The 10,190-nt window shown below is 43.7% G+C and overlaps 1 long non-coding RNA gene across 1 annotated transcript in view; it reads left to right on the top strand.

Moving 5' to 3' along the window:
- LOC104856091 overlaps window positions 1–9,651 on the top strand; it is a 58,045-nt gene extending 48,394 nt beyond the window's left edge. Inside the window, exons 2-5 of the long non-coding RNA XR_778558.3 lie at window positions 5,148–5,282; window positions 6,456–6,820; window positions 7,952–8,496; window positions 9,286–9,651. This is a non-coding gene — a long non-coding RNA (uncharacterized LOC104856091). The remainder of the gene's footprint in view (window positions 1–5,147; window positions 5,283–6,455; window positions 6,821–7,951; window positions 8,497–9,285) is intronic.
- Window positions 9,652–10,190: the final 539 nt, after the last annotated feature.

Genomic DNA, 10,190 nt, shown 5'->3' with positions numbered 1-10,190 from the left:
TTGAGGTTTAGATGGAGCTGATTTCAGACCTTTGTCCCAGGGGCAGGCGTGTAACTCAGGCCTGTCCAATGAAAAACATTATGTGTTTTATATTATGTGTTTCAGTGAAAATCCTGGAAACAGATGATTCTTGCAAACTGGATTGTCAAATAACCCTTCCACAGAGGTGTTAGCAAAGTATAGGAATTATTGTAATGGTAGAGTTTTGTGGACTACACATGGAAGAGGTGTTGGCTCCATACCTAGGTCGTAGAGGGAGTGATCTCAGCAGGCAAAAGGGATTGGGGGAAAAGAACTTCCTGATGTCTTGCTTCTCCCTTCCTCCAGTCCTCCTCTATTCTTCCCCTTGACAATACTCCTACCCCCCAAAAAATTTAGGGGAAAGAACACACATATATGACCTACACAGATCAATTTCCTAGCTACAGAGCCAAGAGAAGAGTGGAGTGGTTTTGGAGGTCAAGCTAAAGATGCTCTTCACACGAGCCTATTCAGGACAATTGAGAGGCAGTTCTAGGGCTTTTTGTTTTCATTGAGTTTGTTGGTACTTTAAAAGTATGAAGTACAGTTGCATTCATCATTGGGATCTTGTACCTTTACATGACAGGTCTTGGTTCTCATTTCTTCCCCATACCCCTGCCCTCCCTTCACTCCTTCCACCCTCCCTATTTACAAGTCTTAGGACTTTTGATAGGACGGTTAGGAAATCCCCGCCCTCCAGTACTGGGGATCAAGCTCAGGACCTTGTGTTTGTGAGGCTGGCACAGCACTGCTGAGCTAAATCTCCGGCCCAGGAAATTCATCATAAGAATTTCTGTGGGAAAATAAGCCTGGAGTTCTTGGTAGCCATCTTATTACCTCTCTGGAGATAGGAAGCAAAGCAAAGAAATGGGCACAATTTCCTGGTGATATCGTGTAAGCCCTTTTATCCGGTAAGACTTGAAAGCTATCCCTAGGATTTTCAGCTGGGGGCAATAATTCGTACTCTTCTCTAGCCAAGTCAGATTTCTATCAGTTGCATCTGAAAGATTCCTGACAAATGACCAATTAGCCTAGTTCTACACACTACAGAACTCAGTACATGGAGCCATCAAGATGATCTCCTCCTGCTACAACCAGCAGTGACTCCCAATTTATTCCACCAAACCTAGTTTCCTTGGTCTGAGCAGATGCAGGCTCCTTTCTTCCCATAAGCCTCTCCATCTGGAGTCTCAGTTTTGTCTGTTTCCTGTGTAGTCCTAAGAGATCTAGATATCAAGGACCCAGAGGCATCATTGGGAAACATTGGGAATTTTATGAATTCAGAGTATTTGAGAGATAACATTTCAAAAATATGCAGAGAAAATAATACAGGTCCCTTGCAGTTGGGCAAAGGGCTAGATTTAATATAGACCAAATTAGATGACTTAATTGAGATAGTAAAATATTCACAAAGTTGGTAAATGTTAGAACAGAAAATATAATTGCATGTGAGACTACTTTAACATAAGGATAGCAGCACTCCCTGAGTTTAGGTTGGATAAGAACTGTTCTAAAAGATACTTAGCTTCAAAGGACAATGAATAAGTCCTTGGTCAGCATCTTTGATAGGTGGCCAGTCCTCTATTTACAGGGAACTCTCTTCTTAGAGTGTGTGTGCACAAAACAAAATCACCTTTAACATTACACTTTTTAGCAAGAAAGAAAGGAGAAACAGCCTGTAGGTTGAAGGCCGGGAGCAATCAGTCCTTTTCAGATAAGCGCTGCAGATTGACCACGTCTCCAGCATCCTCCCCATCTATCCAGAGCAGAGATGAAAATCCCAGTTTGCACTGCAGAAATGGGAAGTGGGGTCAGTGCAGCAGAGCAGAAAGAGCATGTGCATGGACCCAGATGAGGTGTTCAGTTGGGATCCTTCCATTCATAATCTGTGGGACACTGGCTTATTCTCCCTGAGCATCTGTATGAAATGGAGCTGATAGTACCTTTTTCAGAGCATAGTTCTGAGGAATGAACAAGATCAAATGAGCAAAGCTTCTGGGGCTTTGCTTGGTGAATATCTTCATAAATGGCAGGAATACGAACAATGATGACTAATCTGGACAAGGTTGATCAGCAGCACATTGAAGTTGCAACTTGAAGCCATACAATGCCTCATATATTAGCAGGTGTTAGCTCTTTTCTTTTTTCTGTTTTTCCCAGGTGTGTTTAGTCCCTCAGATAGATCCTGTAGTAGTTGTATTGGAGGAATGCAAGAATTATAGTGGCAGTGACAGCTCTAAAAAGTCTTAGTTTGCCTCTTTGACCTAGTAACTCTATCTTTGAAAATTAGCCTAAGAAATAATCTAGAAGAAAGAAAAAGTCACCTGTGCTAAGATGTTTACTATTGAGTCCTTTATGACAGTAAAAAGCTACTACTACCCCATAATGAGGTCAATTCAATATGGTAATTCATCTAAATGGGTTATTCTGTGGTCATTGAAAGGATGAAAGGGTGACTTCAAAGAATACACTGTACAGCCACATGGAAACCATTCATGATTTAATAGTAAGTCAAAAGATACAGACAGGGCTGTGTCCATATTATGACATACTATGACACAGGTGTGTGTCCATATGACAGGTACCATCAGGAGTTTCTGTCCCCTCAGTGTTTTGTTTTCATCATCTTCACACACTAGATGAGTGTATTCTGATGGGGACATTTGCTACTCTATTATAATATATTGTTTGACCAGATATAAATATTAATTATACATAAAATTTAAGGCCAGGATTCTTAGGAGTAGCAGAAATTATGATGGATTTTGATCATGCATTTCAGCTTTTGTTGATGGAGGTTATACTATAAATATTAAGGATAATTTAAATTAGAATGAGGGAATTACCCTCTTGTCTCCATTTATAATAAACATTAACAATACTTTAAAATAGAATGATGACACTGTCATTCTGTATTTCACTTTGCTTAGGAAGACTGAATTATTGAATATAATATATTTAGAATAAGGCCTCTTACAGAGTAAATAATAAGAGCTGGTAGCATTGTCACACAGTACGTACTAGGCATTATTCTTACGTGAGTTAATGCATATAATGCTCACAACAGTGTAGGGGGATATTAGAGCTTCAGTTGGAGAGACGAGGAAGCATGCACAGAGCTGTTAAGCCCCTTGTCCAGGGTCACACCAACAACCAGAGGCAGAGCTGGAGTTCCCTCAGGGGTTCAGGTGCCAGAGCCTTGCTCCTCACCTTTCTACCATGGGGGATGCCTATTAAGCACATAGCTATCTATCCTCAAAGCTTCTGGAAAAGAAATTCAAGCGGCCTGCTAAGCTTTGAAGGGAAATGATCTTTGAGTCCCTGGGCCCTCAGAGAAAAGGTCATGAGAGGTGAAGAGGCAGGTGAAGGGAACAGGCCCTTGTTTTGCATCATCTGGATTGAAGAGAGCTGGCCCGAGAGGTCTCCTGGGACATAACCCCTACTCTCCCAATTCAGAGTAGTCAAGTGCCTTGACTTCGGCTGCCCCATTAGGCTTCTCTTCATAAATAATCACCACATCTTCAGACAGGAGAGTTTGTAGAAATGTGTCACTGTCCCCCAGCTCTGCCTGAGGCAGCACTGCCCTCTCCTCTCTGGTCCCCATAGTTTTCAGAAGACTTCCAGTCTCCTTGGCTGGTTCTGATCTCCGTGAGACAATGCAGGGCATGGGCTTGGGGTAACCTGCGCAAAGCCAGCTTGAACTCAGAAGCTGAGCCAAGGACAGAGCTGCCCCAGGTGAAGGAGAGACTTCCAAGGAGCAGGGCCCAGAAGGAGCCAGCAGTCAGGGGCATGACCAGGAAAGCCCAAGTGCTGGAACTGTAGGGTGGGACTGAAGGCCAGATGCCAGGCAGCAACCACAGGAACCACTCTTTCATTGCCTCTTGGAGGAGTGATTCCAGTGGAGGGGGCACCCAGAGGTTTGGCTGAACCATGGAGTCCTCACCTGAGACCAAGAGGAGAGCTGGCACTGCAGAAACAAGTTGAATCAGAAACACATAAGATGCTGTGGTCTAAAAAGGGAAGTCCAAGGTTCACCAAGCGAAGGGGCCAGAAGTAGCTGTGGCGGCTGGGTTGTGGAGCCAGCAATCTGAGAACCAGGGAGATGAGGGCAAAAATAGGAGGTCCAGGGTAAACAGAACTGGCTAGAACACGTGCTGTTTGTGGCTCACCCTAGTGGACCAGCTGGGCATGGTGGGAGTGGGGCCTTCTAATTTAAAGGGCCAGAGCAAGCCTCAGGGTCCAGAAGACATTGAATCCAACCCAGCCTGGAAGCCTCTGACAACAGCTCAGGCTGGGTCTGAGAAGTCTGGGTAGGTTTTCTCCTGAACCTGCTGCTAGTGGATCAGATTGAGTCTACAGGGGAGGGGACTGCTATGCTGGAGATAAGGACAAACCTCAAGGGGTGCTAGGGTGGAGGGACAAGTGTGGGCAGTGTGTCTTTGGCTCCGTGGGCCAGGCATGCCTAGGCCTGCACGAGAAGGTAGGGCTCTGGGAGAGAGTGGTTGGTGAATCACACCTCCCACATGTGGAGCAGATGCCGGGCTGCCTGTCAGTGGATTTGACCATGGCCCAGATCAGTTGTCAGGCTCAGGCCACTGGCCCTGTTCCTGGCACACAGAAAGTCTGGGAACTCACCCTCTATGAAAGGCCTCATGGCCCCACAGAACCACATCTGGGTGAGCAAATGTATTTATTCTCTGAGCCAGGCTTGACAAGTTGATTTTATGACCCATGAAGGCAGAAGGTGAAACGCCTTGATCATTAGCTCACTTCCCTTGTGGGCGAATCCAGCAAGGAATCCGAGCTGTGGAACGGGTTTCTCCAGTACACACAGACCCGCCTGTCAGTGTAAGTTTGGCTGCTCCATTAAATTCTTGGCACCTCAGAGGGTGTCCCTGGTTCACCTCTGAGGCCATGTGCTTTCTCTTGCTGGCTTTTCCTGGAACAGCTCAGGACACGGGCACCATGCAAAGACCACACTGTTTCAGGAAGGCCTAGATCAGGCTTAACCCCCATGTAACCCCAACCTACCATGGTGGCCCGATGGCTTATGTGGCCTTTGTGTGTGTCCTTTTAAATTCTAGCTTATGGGTCACATGACTTAGGCTTCTTCTGTCCTAAAATAGGTCTCTGGCCACATCTCCAAAGGAGGGCCCCTGAAGCGTACACAGAGGGCTGGCCGCCAAGACTGGCAGAGTGAGACAAGTACTTGAAATAAACGCAGGGTGTTTGCTTACGGATTCTTCTCCACCACCTCATGGGTGAGTCAGATGACTTCTCACCCCACATTCTGTTTTTACTTACTTTTTTAGTCAGTGGCGGGGGTGGGAGAATTCTGTAAAGTTTAAAATATACCCTCCAAATTATATACTTTTGTCTTTGGAGTTTCATCTACAATAGGGATCCTTTCATTCTTTGATGTGGTAGGGAATTATTTTTGACTTTTTCAGTTTCATTCTGATTTAAGTCATCCTGGACTTGGAATGGGCTCTGGGAAATAGGTGGAGTCTCTGCTCTTTCTAGTTAATACCTGTAGGTTAGTCAGTTCCCCTCTGGAATCTTCTCACTGGAAAACACAGAAGCTGCGGGCATCTTTGGGCAGGGGCAGGCACTGCTCTCTGAAGTCCTGGAGCCTGAGCCTTGACTGTTGCCTCCCACACTTGCCATGGTGATAGGTTAGGTCACTCGTGGACATGTTTTCAAAAGTGACATGAGGTGTTCCTATGAAGAATAATTATTACTATTCACCATTCCAGGAACATCAGATCTGTTTCTCTTTTTCTTCAGCCTTTTTCATGTTCCATTTAGCCTTGCCCGTGGATGGTGCTTTTTTGGGATTCCAGGCAAATCTCTATTTCTGCTTTTGCTGCTGCTGTTCCATTTCCTTTCCACTCCCCCAAGAGGTCATAAATATATTGTTTGTTCATTATTGTAATAAAATAAACATCACAAAATGTACCGTGTTAAGCACTTTTAGGTGTGCTGCGGCCTTAAGCACATTCACATTGTTGTGCAAGCATCCCACTGCCATCCATCTCCAGAGCTGTTTTATTTTGTAAGACTGAAACTCTATACCCATTGAGCAACACCTCCTGGTTTCCCCCTCCCGCTGCCCCTGGCAACTTGAGTTTGACCATGCTGGGTATCTTATCTATGTGGAATAGTACAGTATTTGTCCTTTTGTGATTGGTTATTTCACTTATTGCAATGTCTTCAAGTATCATTCATGTCTGCTTAGAGAGTCGAGGGGTAAAATTCATAGAACTTCAGGTAGCAGATAGAAAAAACATTTTCTCCCAGAAGCCATTATAGACTTGGGTATGGGGGCGGTGCTGAATGGTTTATATACTTCTTTTTTAATGTAGGTACTGTTTACAGCTGCAGTGTTTCTTTCTTGAATAAGAAATAAAATACACTGTGTATCTATATTTTAGATTTCATCTGGGCAGGAGCTGAGCGAGACATGAATCTGTGATATATGGAGCTGGGTAACACCCTTTCTCCCACCTGAGCATTTCCATCTGATGACTTACCTGGGAACGAGTGAACTTCTGTGAAGACTGCTTAAACCATGCTCAGAAGTGGGGTCAGACATACACTGTCTCACTAATACTTTTTGGAGTTCTGGCTACAATGATGTTTCAGAAAAGCAATTTGAATTCTCAAGGGAGAAGTCACTGAAGGTTCAACTAGCTGGCCAGAGACTGCAGTAGGCCTGGTCTCCAGAGAGGGGCAGTGCCAAGGTCCCTGAGCACTCTTGGAGGCAGGCCCAGGTGCCATAACTAGATGACATGCTCAGGTAGACTCTGTCATGCTTTGGGACCCAAAGCATATCTGTGAAGGAAAAGGGGGCCATTCTTCTCTTCCTCTTGGCAGTGACTAGGGCTAACAGGGGCTTGGCAGTTGTGCTGGAGAGTCTCCATCCAGTTCAGCAGAGAAAGCATGGTGGAGGGTGGGCACCGAACGTTCCATGACAGTATAAAGCAGGCAGGATCCTACCCCGACTCTCAGGCCTGATGGAGGGTGTGTGTTAGTGGCTCTAGTATGCAGAGATACAGGCCAGCAGCCTGGGAAGGGCAAGCTGATTCACCTTTACATGTAGAGAGTCTTAGGAGAACTTTATGTGAGACTATAATTCTGGACTGACCGGCTGGCTGGGGCACCAGGCCACTGAGAATCTGATGTTCATATGCATGCAGCCCTACTGCACCTATTGGCTGGCGAGGGCCACCAACCTTTGGGTTACATACGTTTGATTTGTTACTAACATAATTACATGGTATATTCTATTTCCTACTCATTTATCTCATTTAATTTAAAATATTTTTTTCCAAGCAGAGCTACAAAATGCCAGGATGTAGGAATTATATACTTGTTTTGGCTACCTTATGATACTCAGGAAGATATTCTGAGGATAGATGAAACCATTGGTAACAGTTTGTTTTCTGAGTTTAGTCACATATTCAGAGAACAAATAGACATTGAGAAAACAAGAAGCAAGGGAGCCTTGGAACCTACGGAATGTAACTTTTCCATGTGGAGGTTTGTCTGATCAGTTTCCTTTTCAGGGTGGCCATGTTATCTGTAGTTTCTGCTTCCTCTCATGCTTCTTTTACTGTCATTCTAGATTGGTTGGGAACTAAAGGGTGTTTGGTCAGAAGTGACGTGTGCTCTTGAGCCATTTCTGTGCCATCTTCCTTTAGGAAGGTGTTTGAATATTTCTACTTGTCACCTGGGTAGGTTTTAATGAGTCCTGACTCCAGGAGAAACATCTAAATGGTTCCATTTAGCTCAGGTATGGGAGGCCAGGAATGCTAGGCAGGCCCCTAGCCTTCCTTTGTGGGTGGTCCTGGGGACTGAACCCAGGGTCTTCACCACTGAGCTATGTTCCCAGCCTCTTCACACCCCCTTTTGTTCTTTTCTGAAACAGGATCTTGTTATGTAATCCATGCTGGGCCTGAACTCACTGTGGAGCCCAGGTTGGCCTCAAAATCCTGGCAATCATCCTGTCTGAGCCCCAGAGGTCCTTGGATCACAGGTGTGCACCACTATGCTTGGCCTCATCTTTCTTTTGATGGAGATGATGAGTGTCCTGAGCCTTTGAAAACTGGGTTTTCCAGATAGGGTGGATCTCTTAGGGTAAGATGGTTTTGAACTATGGATGGGCATTGGCCTCACTGGACCATGGATGGCTACACGGAGGCATCTGTTGGTGAGATGCACTTGCTTGAGGGCAATAAGTATGGCAACAGTGACTCATCAACACGGGCATCAAATGTTGGTTGATTCTGAGCATTGGTGGGTCTCCCTGTGGTCCCTGGGTGCTGCCTACTGACAGGGGTTCACCTGGCCCAAGTAGGGCATCTCAGTGCTGACTCTCATCATCATGTGGGCACTGAAGGCCTGGAGGCTCTGCTGACTTTTTTCTTGTGCTACTGCCCTCTCACCATGACAATTCCAGTATTCAATCTTGAGGTGAGTCTAGACTGTCATCTGTTGTTTTTCAACTGTTGTTTTTTAAAAAGAAATCTTCAAGCATTTGGAAAAATGTACACAGCAGAACGGAATAGAATAATTCTTGTATTCACTTAATCTTGATTGAACAATTGCTAATATTTTGTCATATTTGCTTTAGTAGAAAATCTTTAAGAAGCACTTCAAATTACACTGTAGATTTTTCACACCTAACCACTTTGATATTGAGCATATATCCCACGTGAATGAGAACATTTGTCTAGATTATAACAATACAGCTATCACACTGAAGAAAATAGTAATTAGTTAATATCATCTGATTTAAGTTGTGTATTCAAATTTTTCCCATATGAATTTTAAAATTGATTCTTGAGAACCAAGATTTAATCAGAGTTCATGCATTATATTTAGTCATGTTTTAAAATCTAATTTATTCTGAAACAATCCCACTTTTTGGTTACATCTGAGGAATTAAGCCAGTTGTATTGTAGAATGCTCCCTTTCTACTGTTAGCCTTTATATTTTCTATAAATTAGAATTGCATTTAAAGGATTGATTAGATTTGCTTAGTAATTTTGGCATGATGTTTATTTTCTTAAATGGACACACATGATGTCCTATTCCCCTATTTGCCTTTTGAATCCCCCCCACCGCTTTTAAAAAGCAACCCAAAAATTGCTTTTTGTCCCCACTGCTATTACTACTTAACTATTTCACAAACTCATTTTGAAAGTTGAAATCTGAGCATTGACTCTTTTCTAAGCCATGACAATTCTCTTTTTTCCGGAGGCAATGCGTAATTCTCACTGGGGAGAAACAAAGTACAAGGAGATGACAAAATGAAAAGCGTCTTGATGGGTGTTTTAAGCATCACTCCTGTACACCTGTGAAGAATACAGTTGCTCACTGTGGAGGGTGTGGCTTCTGAAGCAGGTGAGAAGAAAGAGGAAGCAGAAGACTTGCTCCACAGAGCTAGAGGACATTTCCGAGAGCCCCAGGCTGGATTCTTATTTGTGCCTCACCAGGAACATGGAACTTTGGTCCTTTCCTGATACGAGATCCCAAGGATAAAGCTTATCATGCAGCTGTTCACATTTGTCAGCAGTGCCATCATACTTAATATTTTTGCTGTTGATTCAGTTCTCAGGGATTTGTACTAAGACAAATTAACTATAAAATTCCTCTTGATTCTGAATAGAGTCTTACAGAGTTTTTGTCTTGTTTTGACTTTTGTAAATAGTCTCATGTATCTGGTAGGGAATGGATCAGTGGCTTCCATTTCATAGGGGGGAAAAAAATCAATCTTGAACTTCTTCCCTTTTCAGGTTAATAAATGTTTATTGAACTCTTATTCTACACCAGGAGCTGCATTAATCCCTGGGAACATGAGTTACCTTGAGCCCACATTTTTGTTAGTAGTAAGTAAGAAGTCACATGAACAGATATTTTTACTATAAAATGACAGAGGTAATTACTAGGTGTCAAAGGATCCATATGAAAGGCATAACTCGGTTCTCACTTCTAGAAAAGATGCAATCTGAGCTGGCAAAGTGGACAAAAAGAGCCCTGTTGGCTTATTCTCTGTGGAATTCAAAGTATCCTGCATGTGGTAGCACTTAGTGCATGGTCTGGTTCATGGTAGACATTCAATACAGTGAATTTGTGAAAGAAATCTCAGGGGAGAAAATTTTATA

Source organism: Fukomys damarensis, unplaced genomic scaffold (genome assembly GCF_012274545.1).
Source record: "Fukomys damarensis isolate Sample0158 unplaced genomic scaffold, DMR_v1.0_HiC HiC_scaffold_16, whole genome shotgun sequence".
In the NCBI taxonomy this organism is placed as follows: domain Eukaryota; kingdom Metazoa; phylum Chordata; class Mammalia; order Rodentia; family Bathyergidae; genus Fukomys; species Fukomys damarensis.
The sequence above is the reverse complement of the archived record's forward strand: the minus strand, read 5'-3'. Positions and strand labels throughout refer to the sequence as shown.